This window comes from Thermobia domestica, chromosome 15 (genome assembly GCF_964235325.1).
Source record: "Thermobia domestica chromosome 15, izTheDome1.hap1.1, whole genome shotgun sequence".
Lineage (NCBI taxonomy): Eukaryota > Metazoa > Arthropoda > Insecta > Zygentoma > Lepismatidae > Thermobia > Thermobia domestica.
In genome coordinates, this window is record NC_137468.1 from 9563478 (window position 1) to 9584386 (window position 20909).

Consider the following 20909-nt stretch of genomic DNA (forward strand, 5'->3'; position numbering starts at 1 on the left):
AATTTCTTTGAGATATTGTCTTTGACACAAAATGTTACCTATTGGACTTGCTTTTTCACTATTATTGTCTACCCACAACCACCTACTATCAGTCAAACGGTCCTCCTTTCTCTTCTGAAAAATGTATTGTAAATCGTCCAATCGAATGCAGTCGCAAACTGTAGCAGTCTTTCTTCTTCCTTGTTCTTTTCTCACATGCCCCAGACAGTTTGTGTTTTTCCAATCCCTTCACTGCATCAATGGATAAACCTATTCAAGTCACCATCCACAATTACTCTTTCTTGAATCGGAATACTGCGAAGTTCGTAGTCGAAGTGTATGGCTATACGAGGATGCGTTTCCGATACATTACCCGCCGCAGCGGACGCGACCTAGATGGCTACTCGGTACTTTTACTTTTGCCAGAGTTATAAATCATACTGTGAGCCAGTCAGGGTCTCCAGGCCTTACTGCCACACCCTTATTCTCATTCATGCGTATCACGAGAAAAAATCTGTTGTGCCACATAGATTTTTCTGTGATTAGCTAATTTTTCGGAATTTCCTTGTATTTTTGTGAATTTTCTTTTGTTATACACGAACATACTTTATAATGGCAGAGTTCCAATACTCTGTACAAAGCATCTTCCAAGCAGCTGTTTCTTGCTAAAATTCCCTTGCCTGGCAACACATCTTTCCTTTTTTCCCCCTTCCTTTAGACATCTTTTACTGATTCTGAAACAGCAGGTGGTCTATTGCTCCGAAACGCACCGAATACGCCGAAGTCGACGTATTCTTCGCGTTTTTCTTGCTTTCGCGTTTGCAGCGCATTACGATTAGCCATCCACATTTAAATACATGGTTAGCGTATTCCAAGCATACGTACGAGCCATAAAAACGCGTTGCGAATGCATGGAATAGCCATGTACTAACTTCTCCCAGAATCCTGTAATTTCTTCCTCCTCGCAACCCTGTTGCGGAGCATATGCGCACACTACATTGATAATTTCGTCCCTGTATATTTCGACATTCATTACTCTGTCACTCCTTCTATTCACACCTACTACACTGAGAAAAAGAGGACTAGGATTTCCGTGTGGGTACATCGTATTTACGCGGTTGCGCTCCTTAAGTAATGTAATTTCATGTATAAAAGTACAGCAAGTGGGAACACCATGCCAAGTCTGGAGTTCGGCGTCGAACTAGACTCGCTGTGATTGGATAATTTTATTCACATGATTGGTTTCGTGTTAAAAACTATTACTCTCGTAAGGTAGGGAGTCACAGATTTAGAAAGAAGCAGGAGGGAACAATCGTAGGAAGGTGGTAACAACATTATATACGTAAGTTACCACCGTCGGAATGGGTATGGCGTTAATTCTAGATTTGAAATGGTGGTCCTACAATACAAAATTTTCGCTGGACGGTGGTGTAGACAGTACTACGGATGAAACAACATTACTTAATGAGGTGACGCGCGTAACCTGGTAAAAACAGCATTTACATGCCGACTGGAGTATGCATTTCTCTCAGTGTACACTATCTTCAGATCACTAGGAAGAACAATCCCCATGTCGTTTCTCTTTTTCCGATTTGCTTCATTATGCAACAACTTGTAGGTAACTCGTAACTTTCTCTTACCGTACTATCTTTTCATCTTATTTCTTACACGTACAGGATCCTCAGCTTTTTCTCTTTCCTTCAGATATGTAACTCTCTTCTTCGTCTATTCATCGTCCCGACATTAAATGTCCCCATTCCTTACCCTCACGTGGACTAGCTACTTTAACCGAATCAGCAACCCGGTAGTTCTTTGTAACGCCCCCATCCGTAGCCTAGCGGACAAGGTGGGAAAAACCAATCCAGCCTGGCCTCAGAAGGGGCTTTACACGAGCAAGCATCCGGATAGCTCAGGCTGTTGTTTCAATTCGGAAATCCAGAGGAGTAATAGTTCACAATTTAACAGTAAATATGTATATATATAAACAAATAACACAACCAATTCAGGAAATAAATGTTTATTACAAATAAATTACAATAATTAATCTGTCTTCTCGCTGCCAAGTCAAAATCTGGATTCAATAAATATTTTATTTCTCAGTTTGAGAAAAGAAAAAATATTTAATATAATTCAAAGAATTGTTCGCTGAATCGTAAATCTTCAAAAATTAAATAATAAGCAAATTCTCCAGTCAAGTCAGGAACCTCTGAAGTTTGACGCAAATATTCGAGGCCAGTCAAGGACCTCTCACACTTAACTCTAATATGAATACTCAAGGCCAGTCCAGGACCTCTCTTGTCTAGTCTAGTACTAATATATTCCTTTCTTTAAAAATAAGAAATAAATTTGTACCTTTAATCGAGTGAAGATTTCCCTTTCTCTCAAACCGAAGAAAAAGTTTCATAAATTCTTATCATAAAAAGAAATTATTTTTTTTTTTTATTAATTTGTCGCAATTTAGTTTGAAAAAAGAAAATTCCCGACGAAAAACAACTGCAAACAACTTTGCTATACTCAATTGAATGCGTTGCAACAGCGAAACATCTGAAACACAAACCGGTCAAACATACTCCAAACAGTACGAACAAGTCAAACGAAGTTTTCTTTTTTTTAAAAAGAATCAAATTTTACTATCAATTCTTCAGCATTAAAAACAGCATTAATAAGCCTTTCGGATTTTACTCTTTGAATCAAAAACATGAATTTCAGACCTGTAATAAACATAGGATGAATAGCACATTTCAAAGGTTCCGGGTACAAATCCCTCCACCTTTGTTCCCCTGGATTTGCCGAGCTTATTCGCGATAATTATTCCACTGAAAACCTAACCAAATGGAGCCAACAAGACAACCCACAGAATACACATAAAGACGTAGACAGACAATCTAATAGAAAAATTGAAAATTAACTCACCTCTGAAAATCCACGTTTTTACCTCAACTTTCAGTAGTTTCTCTGCCCTCAATTGTCTCGGACTCTCTTATCAAAACAAGAATATTCCACTGTAAGGTGAGGTTATGCTCAGGATTCAATTTAAATGATCTCGATTCAATTAGAAACTCAATTGAGAAAATGGGACGTAGATCCACAATTTCCCACATTCACGAAATCGAGAAAAAAATGCAGACACAATTATAATTACGTGATTCTGAGTATTACTCATGCACCTTTCTGCAATTTGCTGGCTAATAGAAGCAGAGAGAACTAAACCAAGCCTCCCTTCCAACACTTTTATCGAATTTCCAAGCAACACTATTTTCACTAATTTTTCAAAAATACGCAAATACACTAAATATTGCAGAAAATGAAATATCACTATAATCATAATCCTCACTTGTAATGGATATTCTTATTTCCTTCTATAACACACTCTTCTACAAACGAAGATTTCAATACAAGAAACGTGAACCAACACGAAACGTCCATTTAGATTCATAATCCATTCGAACAGCTTAATCCCTCCAGATGTTACCCGTTCATACAACACAGCCCAAGTCAGCTAGCCGAGGCCAGCTACTTACGGCCGCAAAGCCGTGACCATGCGCAGTCAACGACCAGCGCATAAGCCAAGACCTTGATATTTCTCGGTTACGAAAGACAAAGGAAATCTTCTCACAAACGTTATTTTTACATTTAATTCTTTCTCTCTTAAATTTTTAAAAAATTCGAAGATGATTCTTTTATATAAACTTATGTCTCCTGCTGTAACACATAATATTAAATACATTAATAGTAATTTTACCATTTTCCTTATCGAAGATTTTACATTTTTTATTTTTATAATTTCTTCTTTTTTTTTCCTGTGGCTTGTAACGGGCACGTTACATCTTGTCCATTTCTCACATACAGAGAACGAAACATCTGCGTGTCGTCTACGGGATACGCCTTAACATTTTTCCGAGGCATTAGTTATAGGATCCATGGTGGTTTAAGCGTAGCTTTTACGACTGAATGCCCTTCCTGATGTCAATGCTTGTAATTTAACTGGGTTTTGATACCGTCAACAAGTTCGGCTGTATTTTCCGCTTCCTTCCCCAGTAGCTGAATTTTATAACACACTTTATTATTCCTCATACAAGTTAATTCCGTTTAAAAGAAAGAAATTGTTTCTGTAAAACTAGTTTCGCAACTGTATATAAAACAGCACAAGTAGTGAATGGCTAAAATGACTCATCATGCGAAGTGGTTAACTTGACGATTACCATTTTAACACTGTACTCAAAAGTGTAATGGAGTAAAAGTAGCAGCAGACTTGTGTCATACAGAGCGATTGTGTTGAATTGTCACAGTAATTCTTTATAATTACATAAACAACTTACTTAATGCCAACGTTATAAACTAGAAATAAACTTCCTGGTAGCTATATGGCTAACATACCAACCTTCACTCCTGGACTCTAGGATTCGATTCCAGGTAGAAGCTCATGTAGTTCAAATACCACATTAGGCTGTAAGCAGACATCTCATATAGTCTCGGTGCTGAACGGGACGCTAAAATCTAAATTTCGCAACTAACCATTAATTAGAAACAATATATTTCGATGCCAGGGATTTGCTTGGCTTAAGATAATAGGGTTGAGTGCAGTAACGACGCTAGAGAGGGCGTGGCCCGCGTAGCGTAGTCGCTAACGCTCTCGTCATTGGTACGAATGGTCCCGGGTTCGATTCCCGGTGGGAACACTCGGTTGAAAAAAGGAAAAGCTTTTTCAAGCTAGCCATCCCGAGTGAGGTTTTCTTGAGTTTTCCTCATTCACACCAGGGAAATGCCGGGATGGTACCTAATATACAGGTTCCCAGGCTGCTTCCTTCCTCCCCCCAGTGGCGGATCCTGGGAGCGATCGTTGAGAAGAGGGAAGTTTATTTTTAATTTTATATATTAATAAAACCCATCCCAGAGTTTGAAGGTCCTTAAAAGTAGCTCTAAGTAGCAGTATTACAACCCACCGCTCCCCCCAGAAGTCCGTCCTGGATCCTCCCCTGCCTTCCCTTTCCTTGGATAGTGTGATTGCTGAGGGACGTCATCCCTCAACGTGATGGGCTAACATGGTCATAAACAATGAAAGCCTAGAAATTCTAAATCCTAATTCTATTCCACCAGAGAGGGCAAGGGCTACCCTTCTTCCCCTCGGTGCCTAAGCCTGATCTCTCAGACATATTGTATTCTACTGGTATTATCATATTTGGTATACAAAAAAAAATAAAATAAATAAAAAAATAGGTGCACCCAAAGTTTTTCAGCCCCTCCGCTGCGCCCTCCGTTCACAAGAAATTAAAGATGATATCGTCACTGCTTGAGTGGTACTCATTGTGAAAGAAGATTTTTCTAATTAAAAAAAACAATAGATCCCTTCCATATCATGAAAATGGGTCGTAACATTGTGAATTTTCTCTAGAGTTGCCCTTGAAATGAGTGTCTGGTCCCGGGAATCTAACCCACGACTTTCCGAATGCAAAGCCAACACTTTACCAACTAAACCGCGGCCTTTTGTATTCGTATAATTTTCAGTATATAATTAGCTTGCTGCTTTAGATAAGGGATTTCTTTAATCATGAACACTTAGAATATGATGGGTACTTGTATCGTACAGAATTCTTAAGAAAGTGTTGCTATTTTCACTGCTAGCTTCTCATTTTAGGTAGTGTAGATTTACAACGAAAGGGGGTGCATGTGTACTCCTTAAATCCTTCCCTGTCGTTAGATATGTTTTAGATAAAATACTGAACGAAAACATTGAACACATTCAAAGGAATTTAATGTGATTACTGAGCTGTGGTAGGTAGTGTCAGATAAGGCTGTGCGAAGTTGCCCAAAAGACAAATAACATTCTATGTCGTTTTCATTTAACGCTTTTAAACTTAATTTTCGCTTACCAACCTTGAAAATTCTGGCCAAACCTGTTCCTCAGATGTTGCAATGAACAATGTACACACCTTAGACAAAGTACATTATTATCTACCTATGTACACCCAGCGGAAGATGTACAAGTAAGATACAACTTTACGTATAATGAAATTGCGTTAAGTAGCCTAAAGTGATACAGAAGTGGATCTAATTAGCAGGAAATAAAGTTTAAAAACTGGGAATTCTTCATGTTGTGCTTCCAGTTTTAATTAAGTTTATAACTTATACGTAAAAATTACTCGAAATTACTGCATCATGAAATAAAGTAAGACATAAGAATATGCAAAAGTTTTCCTTATATACAGTGTGTCTGAAAATTCCTCCATATTCAAATGTGTTGATAACTTCTTAAAATATCTCAGCATATACAGTATATATATAAAGTAAAACGTATTTAGATCCTTGAAGCAGTACAACTATAATCTAATTTCTGTTTTACATTCAAAAGGATAAAGCAGCCCAGCCCAGAATGACCAATGCCTGGCATTGCGTGTTCGTGCCCAGGTTGTATTCCGTAGCTATGTGGCTGTTGTGCAAGTGCAAGGACGATAGCGCTGTGTTTACAGATTTCATGGTTCAGTTGATTCCAAAACAACCAACAGCTATCAAATCATGTTCACGACAACAGGACTTGTGAAAGGGTGCTCGCAGAAGTGTTCGTCCCTGAAAATCCAAACATTCATTGTTTATAACTGAATGAATTCAGATCGTTGTCTAGGAGTGCCTATAGGCGAGTTTTAATACTCCAGTTGCACCCATGAGTTTTTTTTTTTTTTTTTTTTTTTTTTTTGGAGGTGGTAATTTTTCATTGAACATAGCATACTTGAATTTTTATTCATGTCATAATGATGATTTTAAGAATGCTAAATCTAACAAAATCTAGCTTATAAAGCAAGTTACCTTGTTTTTGTCACAACCAACTGCGGCCTTCTCTGCTATTTTGGAGGAAAGGGGACAGAATGGTAAATCTGGAAAGATTGCGCCCAACCACTTGCGGGGAGGAAGGCAGTTATCGTTTTTCACGCAATGTTCATAAGTGGCTCAAAATCCAATTACCGGGACGCTGATTGGTCCACATGAATGGCCAGTATGAAGTCCTAACCTTATTCTACGTTACTTTCTCCTGTGGGTGTGAGTGAACAAAGACGTTTATCGGGAGAGGATGCGAAAAACTTTGTTTCAGTGTGAGAAAGGCATTTTGACATCTTTTGAAAGGCAATATCACGTGATATCCTGCTGAATTCAATCGAGAATGTTAACAGATGATTACAAAAACTGACGAACAGTGTTAGTACTTAATGTGTGCGAATGTCAACACACTTGTCTATGTGAAGCATTAACAGTGAAGTAAAGTTGCACTATCCTAGTATGTAGTGTATAACTTGCTCTATTTTCATCCTATAAATTTTTCACCACAGTATTCTCAACGCGATGCAGTTGCGTGATTGTCTGTTTCACGATAACTTCCACAAAATTTATCCAACTTAATGCCTGTTGCAGAAGCTGAAGAGGAAACCAATAAGATGTTAGAAGATATGAGGAAGGGCTGTGAAGAATATGAGATGAAAGTAATTGTTGGGAAGACAAAAGTTATGGTGATTAGAACGAAGCAGTCGGTGTCAAATATAGAAGTAGGAGGGGAGAAAATAGAACAGATGTCTAATTTCAGATACCTGGGCAGTATATCTGGGTAGTTTCAGATACCTGGACAGTATATCTGGGTAGTTTCAGATATCTGGATACTTTCAGATATCTGGGTAGTTTCAGATATCTGGGAAGCATTTTATATCATCAGATACCTGGGCAGATAGTGATGATATAAAATGTGAACGTGAAATAAAAGCAAAGATAGGAATGGCGAAAGAAGCCTTCGGGAGAAAGAAAATATTGTTTTGTTTCATCTTGAATAAAGAGTTAAGAAAAGGACTCATAAAATGCTTCGTACTAACAGACGCATTGTGCTGTATTGTGATGTATGAGTCAGATACATGAACATTACACAAAAAGGATGAAAAACGACTGAGAAGTTTCCAATGTGGGTGTGGAGGAGAATGGAAAGAATTAGCTGGGTCGATCAGAAAATGAATGACGGGGTGTTATAAGTGATGAGTGAAAAAAGAAAGAATAATTTATAGATATCATTAAGAAGAGGAAGAGAAATGGTTGGGACATTGGCTAAGAAGGAACTATATCATGCATGAAGGACATTCTAGGGGGTATGGTGGCGGGAAAGAGAGGGAAGGGGCAAAGAAGACTAGAATTAAAGGATGATATAAAAACAGAGAAATTATACGTAAAGACGAAGAGGTTAACGGAAGACCGTGGAGCATGGAAGCTTCTCAGTTGCAGAAAGTGACCTGCCAATAAGGGCAGAATACCTATGATTATTTATCTATTAAAATGCTACGATACCAATAACGAGCGACCGAGCTCCAACCTATAACTTTAGCTTTCAAATCTTTGAATCACGGTTATTTGTGATTTCACGTTTATAACAAAGACAAATATTTTTTAAAAGGTCCTCTGGTGCTTGGGGTCCCGGGTTCGATCCCAGCCCCCGCCAAGTGAACTTTGTGGTGGACAAGCACCGTGTGCGTGGGTTTTCTCGGGGTTCTCCTGTTTCCTCCCACTTTCTTCATTCCACCATTTCATTCATTATTCATCATCAGCGTCTCCTTTAGCCTAACCGGCATAACCGTGGGACGTAAAACTCAAAGATTTCATTTTTTAAAAAAAAGGTGTACTTTAAATAAATTACTTAAAGAGATATTTTTCACTTTTTAAATTATTGTTCGAAGCCTTTGCACTTTAATAGCCCTTCTCCGAAATAAATACAAGTGAATTGTGCTGCCATCTTCCGAGTTCTTTTAAACTATGTTTATATGTTTGTGCTCAATCCTTTCGACAATGAGATCTCGGAAAATACAGGCTCTAGAAAGATGACGTTTTCACTGATCGATTGGAAATTTTGCGTAGATTGTCCAGTTCTAATTGAATATTTCTTTAAAAAACATGGCCATTATTCCTTTATTACACTTTTCAGGGTACACTGGAAGCGTTGATTTTTTTTTTTTTAAAGCATCATATCCTATGCGTTATACATTCCAACACCACAATGTTGTATATATCTCAGGCGTTTGTTCCATGGCCAAATAATAATGAAAAAGGAAGGATAATCATTTCTCGAGTCTAAGATAAATCTTTATTTATTTATTTATTATTTTTTGAGTGTTTTGCACAATTAACACCATATATAACTGACATTATAATTAGTGATGTGAGGTGGAAAATTTTCCGCGGAAAATTTTCCGTTCTAATAAAATATCAGTAGTTAAGTAACAATTCCTAAACAATCATAAAATTGGTTGAATTCATGTATAGAAATGTTAAAAAGTGAAAGATCGTTTTAAAAATCTGAAAATGTTCATGGCTCAGACAATTTTCAGTACTATGTAAGAACAAATGAAATAGTTTTTCATGAATCGAAATATTTTCTCTTATATGGAAAAATTAAATAACTTTTTATAAGTCGGAAAATTTTCATCATTTTGAACCAAAAAGTAAAACAACTTTTTGTGAATCGGAAAGTTTTATTTCTCTGTAAACAAGTGAAAGGAATTTTCATAGATCAGAAAATTTTCATCACGATGTAGAAACAAGTGGAAAAAACTTTTCATAGGCCGGAGAATTTTGGATATTATGTATAGTGATGTTAGGTGGAAAATTTTCCACTATATTTAACTGCACATTCAGCTATAAAATTCAACTCATGTGGAGGAAAGTTGACAGCAACAAATTATCATTTTCTAATTAGCTTTCGGAAACCAGAAAATTTACTATTTCAAGTTGGAAAGTAAAAATATACAGTGTTTCTCTCTCTCTCTCTGTGTGTGTGTGTGTGTGTGTGTGTGAGAGAGAGAGAGAGAGAGAGAGAGAGAGAAACACTGTATATTTTTACTTTCCAACTTGAAATAGTAAATTTTCTGGTTTCCGAAAGCTAATTAGAAAATGATAATTTGTTGCTGTCAACTTTCCTCCACATGAGTTGAATTTTATAGCTGAATGTGCAGTTAAATATAGTGGAAAATTTTCCACCAAACATCACTATAATATCCAAAATTCTAAGGACTATGAAAATATTTTTCACTTTTTCTATATCGTGATGAAAATTTTCCCATTCATGAAAATTCCTTTCACTTGTTTCTACAGAGAAATAAATCTTTCCGATTCACAAAAAGTTGATTTACTTTTTCCTTCAAAATGATGAAAATTTTCCGACTCATAAAGTGTTCTTCAATTTTTCCATACGAGACAAAATATTTCGATTCATGAAAAATTGTTTCACTTGTTCCTACGTAGTACGAAAAATTGTCTGAGCCATGAAGATTTTCAGATTCTTTAAACGATCTTTCACTTTTTAATATTTCTATACACGATTTCAATCAATTTTAGAAATACTAAGGAATTGTTACTTGATCATTGATATTTGTTAAGAACGGAAAATTTTCCAGAAAAATATAGAAGAAAATTTTCCACCTCACATCACGGCTAAACAACGATGTAGGAATAAGTGGAGTATGTTTTTATGAATCGGAAAATTTTCATCACTGTTTATAATTAATTATTTATGTAATGTATTTGCTTATTACATACTGCATGTAAGAAGAAAGAAAACACTGATCATACATGAATTAGAAACTCCAACCTGAAGTAGGCTCAAATCTTGCAAACGGTGCGAGATATTGAGAAAAAATAATCGAAAAAATCTCCCCTTTATGATACCCCTTGCCGATTTTTTTAAAAATCAAGACGTCTTTCACTTGTGTCTGTAAACGGACATGTACATATGATGTGAGGAATGAGAAAGAGATTTATGCTCATATGCGAATGATGCGCTGTGTAGAGAGCGCAGGTTCAGCTAGTTATTATTATTATTATTCCTTTCCAATCTGATTTTCTTCTAATCGTTAAAAAAAACATTTCTACATTTAAAAGAGTTAAAAGGAAATTAAATAAGAAACTTTTTTTTTCAAATTCACATTTTACAGCATGTTCGTATCAATGGGCATACGAAATCAACTTGTACGACTCATGTAAATTTTTGAATATATACCTAGGTATGTAGGCGTGGATCCAAGGGGGTTGAGTTAAGTTGATTTTGAGTTTAACGTTCCTTTCAGCAGTGAGGCTATATGAAACGGGACCTACTGATTAACGTGGAATCCGAACTACATGAGCTCCTGCCGGGAATCGAACCCAGCGGATCCAAAGGGGCTACAGTAGCTATAGCCCCCCCCCCTTGACGCTCAGGTATGCACTGGATAAAATGGGCTTCAATCTTGCTTTACAATAGATAAAGCTGCAAACTATGGTTTAGCCCCTCCCTTGATCATATCTTGGATCCGCCACTATATATATATATATATATTTGTAATGTTGTTATTAACATATATAACATAATGTTGTTAAGAGTTTTAAATATTTTATTTTTATTAATGAAAAATATTTTAGTTTTAGTTGTAGAAATATCAAAGATTATTTTTTTTTTATTCAGAAAATGTTTATATTTATTTTAGATAAAAAACTTCGTCTAGCTTGGGTGAAGATGGGAAGGAGTTTAATATGCTAATGGCATTGCCCCTTTGTATGGCTAGGCTTATCCTTTGTGTCAAAAAGTAACCACTTCTAGGATCTCCTGATTTATTAATTAATTTTGATCCTAATTCCTTTAAAAACATTCTGGCTTCTTTGCTAAAAACGTCCATTGTTTCCGTGGCAAAAGCAATAAAAATGTGATCTTCTTTAAGTTTTGAATATTTAGAATGTTTCCGCATACACGCTGTCTCTGCTGGACTTCCCGCTTCTTCACTAGTTGACGTTAAGTAAGATGGGGCAAAAGTATCTACACATGTTACATCCCATACTAGACATTGACCCCTTTTCCAAGGTGTCAAAGTAATTCCATCTGGCCGCTTATTGTCATTCCGATACATTCCTGGTGGCTCTAAAATGTTAGGACAGTCTATACTGGTGAGGGTTCGTTTTATTATTTGATTTAATTCACTGTGACGTGAAATTCTCCCTCCACTTTTGATGCAACTTAATGAGTGTAAGCCTTTCTCATCCATCCGACTTTGACACGCACATGTGAATTCATAGCAAATACTAAGTCCTAGGCGTAAAGCTACACATATTTGAAAAATATTTGTTTCTAAAAATGTTCCGATGTTTTTAGAGGGTGTGGCTTGCAACCATGCTCCAGACTCTTTTTGACGTAGTGCTTTGAGGCGAGCTGAATCAATGTCATTTTGCGAAACTACCTCGTTTTCAGCTATCTCGTTGATTACAATTTCATCCCATTTTCTTTGCGACTCCTTTACAACCGGAACTGTGTTGTAAATGCCTTTCCATATTTCTAATGCCTCTGTCAGATGAGGAATCTTCACTTCGTCAACTGGAATATTAAGAACTTTGGAGACGAGCGACAACACCCCATAAGAAGAAGACAAGAATGCAGGGAGACTCAAATCTGAAACTTTCCGTACCCCTAAACCTCCTAAACGAATGGGTAAGCTTGCTTGTGCCCATTGAGTTTCATTTAACTTATAATTAAGTATTGATTGCAGACACTTTTTCAAAATGACATCTAGTTGAAAAATTTTAGTTGGCCTGAACCATGTTGGAACGGTACGTAAAAAATAAGTCAATTTAGGAATACCTAAACAATTTTTTAAAAGGAAAAAGGCTATATGTGCTGGTACTTTTTTCGACCTCTCGGTTATTGTTTTAAAACTATTTAGATGATCCTCCAAACAATTATCATATCCATCTTCGTGTAGTGGTGCTCCCAATAATGATATCTCATGAGTTGATATTGTTCGTATTCCAGGTAGCACAGCTTGAAATTGAGCTTCAATGATGGGATCTGGTGTTCCCGACGTAAAAAATAGTTCACATTTTAATGGATTTATTTGTAGTCCTATCTTACTTGATTCCACGAGTAAAACATTTAAGTCGTGTATGACTGTCTGTGGTGATCCACCTAAAGTACCATCATCAAGATAAAACACATTTAGTTTTGAACGTAACGTACTAATTATTGGGTGAATTGCTAAACTAAATAGCATCGGTCCTGCAGGATCACCCTGTTGACATCCAACCTGTGATGAAATTGTTCTGTCTCCGAAAAATAGCATGGACGGATTAGCATAACTTTGCCAAAAATAGGGATATAGCTGGGGTATAACTCGTTGCACTTCTTTTAACATAGAGTCTCTTTCCACAGTGTTAAATGCGTTTTTATAATCTATTTTGAGGATTATATTGTTAGAGTTTTGGTGTGATTTAATGAAGGCACGGGTAGCATGTATGATTGTTTCAGTCCCTTTCTTCGTCGCAAAACCAAGCTGATGTGGTTGCAAATGATTTGTACACTGATTGTAGACTGATTATACAGCTAATTTGGAAGCCAATCTTCTGAACACACATCCAACTGCTATCGGCCTTACACCACCATCTTTTTCCCGCAGGGCACATAGGTTAGCACCAAAAAGGTATTTGCATATATCGTGATTTACTTTTCCATTTAAAATCAGGTTTACCAATTTCGTTATTGAAGTGAGTAAGATCCCCGCTGAATCACCTGCCGATTTCGATGTTAGATCTTTTAAGTGTTGAGGTGACAGTCCATCTATTCCTGAAGCAGAACCACTGGGAAAGTTATGAATTGCTTTTAGAACCGTATCTTCCATTGCTCTGATGCAAGGGCCCAGTTCTTCTGGAGGATTTGGCATCTCAAGGACCCTGGAAGGAGTTGGATGCTTAGTTGAGAGTATGTGATATGTTTCTTCATTGGAAGGAGCTAAACTATCATCTGATGCTAGTAACCTCAATGCTCCTCTTGTATCAAAATCAGAAATTTTTGATATTATCCTGTTTGTTAAATCCGGTTTGCGTTTCTTATTATTTTTATTCGTTTTGGTTATGTCATTTGTAATGTTAAAAAAAACATAGTTTGCGAATGTTGTGAATTGGTTTAAATAATATTATGTAAATGTAAGCATTTTTGTATTTTTATGTTAATACTAAAACACATTGCAACGAATAGTGTTATGTAAGTTATGTAAAATGCGGAGTGCTGATATGACGATTTATTTTAAGAGGAATTGGTTAATTATGATCTTTTTTAAAAAGAATTTTTTTACGCACGTGTATGATTTTAACCCAAATGTTGGGAGCCACGTGCTGCAGTGCAAGCATTTTGTTGCATAAATATTTCAGTTTATTTTGTTATGGAGCAGTAGCGTACGCATGAATTTATTTTGGGTGGGGTCCAAACTCAATATGAGGGTATTTTATATTAAAATTCCTAAAAAGTTGCCCCTAAAATTAGGCTAAATTTACACAAAACTCGAAATTTCGGGGGTGGGGTCCGGACCCCCAGGATCCACCCCCTGCGTACGTCCCTGTTATGGAAATAGAAGGATAATTCGTGAAAGTTAGAGAACAAGTTGGAGTTAGAGTTGTTGAGAGAGTGACATTTTAGTAACAATGTTTAATATTACGATTTTTAGTACATTACTATACAACGATATTGTATATCAGTGAATTACTTTCATTTTTATCTTGTAGTTATTTTGGACAACGGTGCTTAAAAGTACACAATCTGTTGTGAAGAAGAAGAAGAAGAAGAAGAAGAAAAGAATGTATAATACATATATATATATATATATATATATATATATATATATATATATATATATATATATATATATATATATATATATATATGTCGATATCGGATAGATATTCATGTAATGGTAGTTACAGTAACAAGATATAGTTGTTTGTTTAAAAGTTGCTATGACAACTGAGAAAAAAATATTATTAATGAAGAATTGAGAATAAAAGGTATTTGTGATGTGTATTAGATGTGCCTAATTTCCAGGTTATGCAATTGCTAGTTCTTGTGGTGCATGATAGTGGTGACTTACCTTATTATTCGAACTGTGGGCATAAATGTAACGTCTAAAAGAGAGAATTACGTATAAAGTAAGAAAAATATTATATATTAGTAAACTGTTTCAACTATTAGTTTTTGAGAATTAAGCATAATTGCATATATTTTAGTAGAATGGTAGTAGTAGTAGTGATACTCTAAAACTTTCTGCATTTTGTTTAGTGGATTTTCAATTTTGGTGGTTAATTTTATTGGCCTTGTGGATACGATTTAGTTTACCTTTTTGGCTTTTACATTGAGAAATTGTCATACACTTTGATTATATATTTAACATTTGCTACACATACACTTTATACATCACATATGATAAGAAATATATGTTAACTATTACTTTAAAAGTACTCTTACGTTTTTGTTTTGCCCACTCAAAACAGTGTTAAAAAAAAGTTCCCAAAAGTACTTTAAAAGCAAATTATAGGTGCGTTCATTAAACAATAGTAAAATAGGTAAATTAAGATGTACCTTGCGCTAATGCAAACAATTTAGGTTTATTTTAAGCGCTTTATTAGAAACAATGTTACATTCCAAACGCAATTTTTTAAAGAGTGTCAACCCAGATTGACATGCTGGAGATGCTAAATGTGACTTAAGCCTATAATATACCTTAATTTAGAAATAATGAGTTGAGTTGATTTTGAGTTTAACGTCCCGTTCAGCAGCGAGGCTATATGAGACGTGGACCTACTGATTAACGTGGAATCCGAACCACATGAGCTCCCGCCGGGAATCGAACCCGGGTCTCCCACGCCACAGGCGCGTACGCTAACCGTTTAGCCACGGAGGAGCTCAATTTAGAAATAATATTAAAACAATATATATACACAGGGTGTTTGAAAACAACACCGACATCGTTTGGAGATTATTCTTGATACGAAGATAAGACAAAAAATATAGACCAACTTGAGGGCACAAATGCTTCCTTTGGGAGTAGGAGGCTGCCGAAAACATGAAAAAATGAACTTGAAAGATCCATAGCTCAGATACTAAGGGACCTACTGTATTCGGGTCAAGACTTCACTTAAAAACTAATATGTACCTTATCCAAATATTCATGTTTCAGAATCTTGCGGTACTTCCACAACAGTTTTTATAGAGTTAGTTGGTGAGAATTTCAATATATGTGCCGTAGCGAAACTCCCTCTATAAAAATTGTGTGAATGCTTTAGGATTCTCAAACATGGATTTTTGGATACGGCACATAATAGTACCTAAATGAAGTCTTGAGCTGACTACTGTAGGTCCCATAGTATTGGAGCTATGAACCTTTAAATTTCGTTTTTTCACGTTTTCGGTAGCCTATAGCTCCGAAAGGAAGCATTTGTGCACTTAGTTTGGTCTATACTTTTTGTCTTATCTTGGTGTCAGGAATCACCTCCCAAACGTTGTCGGTGTTGTTTTGAAACACCCTGTATATATATATATATATATATATATATATATATATATATATATATATATATATATATATATATATATTCATATATTCTATAGGGCAGATGTTCAAAACATTTTTTGCAATAAATGTTGATCTTCTTCATCGCATCCTATAATTTTTCACTAGAAGTTTCTTTCTCTTCATCTGAATGAATGTAAAATTATTGGTTCAATCACGGGAAAATTGAAAATTTAATCAATTTTCTGCTTTACGTGTAGATTTGAATGATTTTCTTGATTGTAGAATGTAAAGAAAATTAATTTCAGTCATGTTGTGCATACAGAAACCCTATTCCTATATATAAAAAAAAAAATTGGAGATAAGAATCAGCCGAATCAATCTCACTTGGTTATAATAAACGAATGCTAGTAGCAAGGTTTGTTTTTCTAAAAAAAAAAAAAAAAAAATGTTCTGGGGGCACACTGCTGGTACTCTTCTATTTATTATTATATTGCAGACGTATAATTTTCGTCTACTCCGGAGGGCACTGTTAAAGCTCGGGGGGACAGTACCCCCCAAAAACATGTCTGGAAGAAGCACTGACTAGTAGTCTGTTAGAATATTCAAATGCAGATGATAGAATTATTTCTTTTTCTCCTCGGATATTCTTTGTGCCAAAAAATTTCGGTTCAATTGGTTTGTTACTTGGTGTTTTTTCGATGTACCAGCTGCTTCTTCTTCGTCACTTGTAATTTTCCCTTCGTGGCATCGATACCCAGGTCGTTTGAGGCTATATCAGTACCTGAAACATAATATATGCTAATAAAGTTGGAGGTATTAAAATTTATCACAAAATAAGTGAACACAACAAAATTATTAAAAATCTAAATTATTAAAATTGAAAGCGATTTCAATTTTCAATTACGTATACAAAACCCTTCATTATACAATATAACTACAGGGTAGTCTGTAATTATGTATATAGTGTTTGACCGACTGTAGTATTTGTAATTGTGGACAAAAAGTTTCGATATGGCAACATTCTGCAGCCTGAGAGTGAATATAACGGTCACTGGACTTAGAACCATACCAATGAGGAGAGTACCTGAACGAAAGATTCCCGGACCGCTGGATCGATCGACATCGGTCTGTAGATTGGCCAGCTCAATCCCCCGATGTAACACCACCTGACTGTTTCTTATGGAGTGTTTTAAAGGACAAAATGTATCAACATCACATGCACAATTTGGCCAAACTACGGGATGCTATCACAGAAGAACTCCACAGAATACCAGTATGGGTTTGACAAGCTGCTTGTGACAATTGTTCTTCGTCTCCAGGCATATCGATTTGGATGGTGCGTTTGCGGACTATGTCATGGAAAAGAAAGATTAAATTTTTTGTAAGCAAAGGTAGGAGAGTAATGTGTTCATGTTCAAGTTATGTTGCTAGTTTCTTTACCGCAGTCTTTGAAACATTTATACATAATTATGGGCGACCCTGTATAATTAAACAAAAAATATTCATAATTTTGGACTATATCCGAATACCCATGCTGTGCACTATTTCCTTGCTACTAATGTAATGAAAAGCTTGATTAGTTTATATCCAGTACCAGTTTCTCTGGTTATAGCACAGCATTAAGTTTTTGTTAGAAAAGACCACTTTTTCGAATACTACGCATGAGGATTGATACACCATTTTGTTCAGCTCACTCAGTTCTATTGATTTTTTTAAATATAGGTCAGCTTTGAACATTTTTTTAAAAAATTTCGTTATACACTAATGTTGAGGGCACGGCGGATCAGTGGTAGAACAACTTACCTCTGGTGTGTGGGACACCTGGTTTGATCACCAACCAAGTACACTGAGAAAAATCCATTATGCGGTATATTGTACAAATATAGGGGTCCATATGTTTACTACTAAAATCTGTAAAATCCATATATTACATAGGTACTGTCTTTTTCTCGTTTACATGTTACATCATGTCGCTGCAGGATGTGTGACACTTAACAGTCTTCCGTATATTACATACGTCAGCTATATAAGTCCATCTATATATAAGATCCTTACAGCCTATATAGTACAATTATTTCTATTATACGGAAAGTACATATAGATGGAACATTTTTTTTAACGGAAAGTATTATAAAGCAAACGTCTTCAGTTATACCTTTGTTACAGTATGCTACATTTAGTAGTACGTGAAGTCCAATAACTACAGGATTTACGCATTTCACGTATGGTTTTACGTGCGCTACGTACGTTTTTATTCCTCTGTATAAGTTTGTGCTGTACAACATCGCGTTTATGGGTTTACTACCTTTTCCTCCCACATTCTATTTCCGTAAATTATTTCATCATCATGCACTTGCTTCAATCCTCCAGTGTCCTTTAGCCTAAAGAGTATAATCGTGGGATGTTAAACTAGAGACCTGAACGGGCCGAATATTTCGGCCCGAGCCCAATCCAGCCCGAATGTACCTAGGCCTGGCCTAGCCCGGGCCCGAAATTTTTAGAGATTTTCGGCCCGAACCCGGCCCGGCCCGATAAGTTTTTTTTTTAATTATTGGTTAAAGCCCGGCCCGGGCCCGATAAATTTTAAAAGTTTCATTTTGTAACATTTTTCACGCGTACACTTCTTCAACGTTTGCCTTTATTCTAATTATCGTTTAACGAAAGTCAATAATTATTAAAGAATTGCAATTAATCGATCCCAGCCCGGCGCGACCTCAAGAGAAATCAGTGTCGGTCCGCCCAAGCCCGGTCCGGCTCAAAGAAAAACAGAGTCGGCCCGCCCAATCCCGGCCCGTGCAGGTCTCTACGTTAAACTAAAAGATTTACATTTGATACGCCAATAATATTGAGTTTTATTCTTTAACAGTGGAGTCAGTTGGAAATATTATTTTCAATTTACCGTACTTTACTAGTCTTATATAAGCATCTGTGAACCCTTAAAAGAACTTCGCAAATAGGGGGATAGCCTCTGCGAACAGAGTAGGCGTTTAGCTAAAACATTCTGTCATACAACATAATGACGCCTGTTAACAACAGCTAGAGTGGAGTGGAGTTTCAAGGTCTTATCAAGTGTCCACAACAGCTCTCTCTCTCTCTCTCTCTCTCTCTCTCTCTCTCTCTCTCTCTCTATGAGTGTGTTTCTGCGACCGGAAATTATCCTTTATTTTGTTTTATCTTTTTCCGTGTTTGAGGTTGCAACAAAAACTATACTCGTGTCTAGAGATTTAGTTAGTGTAAAACTGAACTCCGCTACAGAGAACTCACACAAAGGGAGTCATACTTAGGATAATTAGGGGCAAATTTCATGGAAGGAAAGTAAGGGAAACATTGGTACTGTATCTTGAATCGACTCCTACAATGTCAAAATTCTACTCATAAGTGTGCAATCTATATTAAAAAGTCCCTAAACGATCCTGGTGTAGTTATCTGTACTCTCATTCAACGAAAGATTACCATTAACCCTTTTAAGATATATATCGTAGTGTTTACTACAAAATGATAGTGTCTTCAAAATTCGATTAAAAGAGAACTAAGAAAGCTATTTAGTTCCGTTTTATTTATTTTACAAGAGAGGAGGCATTGAAGAAAGGCTTGGAATGGTCTATACGCTTCCGAGCGTCGGAATGTAGGGGATATGACGTCATCACTTTACAAATTCCCTTTTTTTAGTGAGGTCTAACTTCAACATTTTTTGGTAAACTTCTCTTTCACCCTAGATTTATGAAGTTTTACACAAACAATCAGTGGACCCTTTAGTTTTTATCTGAAATTTTTCGGATCTCTTCGGATTCAACACAGAAATGGGGTTCAGAGAAGTTAAAAGGTAAAAAAAAAAGGGATATTTCTTGATCAAAAATCCCACTTTCGCGATTCTTGCTCCGCTCAGATACATGATAGGGACATGTGAGTGGTACTTGCTGAAAGCTTACACGATTCTGAACAAAATGACGTATCAATCATCATTCTACGATAATTAGGGATGTGTCAGGGATTTTTTACATATCCTTTTGTTACTACTGTAATTTGGAGCGATTTGCGTACTTTTACCACATGGGAAAATATTTTTCCTACCCTTAGTATTGAAGATAGGAGATTGGTATTTGTCACAATTAATTAGTATCACAAGTACTATTTTTGCAAGTGATTTCCTGATCTGTATGTTCACTCCGGGCCGCGCCAGAGGTCCCCAAAATCGGAGAAAAGGGATTTACGAAAATCCCTGTTTTCTTCAATTTTTCCCTTCTTAGGGACGTCCGAGTGACATGTGAGTGGTAATGTCTGAAAACGTTCTCTATTCTGAAGAGAACGATGTATGAACCATCATCCTACAATAATTAGGGACGTGTCAGGAAATTTTTAAAGTTTCTATAGGATCTTTGGCAAATTCTGGGGATATTTGCAGAAGAGGGAAATAATTTTTCCCGCTTTTAGTGTTGAAGATAGGAGATTGGTACTTGTCACAAGTAATTGGTACCACAAGTTCTACTTTTGCAAGTGATTTCCAGATCTGTATGTTTACCCAGGGCCGCGCCAAAGGGCCCCAAAATGAAAAAAAGGACTCACAAAAAATCCCTATTTTCCTCAACTTTTACCTCCTTAGAGAGTTGAGTTGAG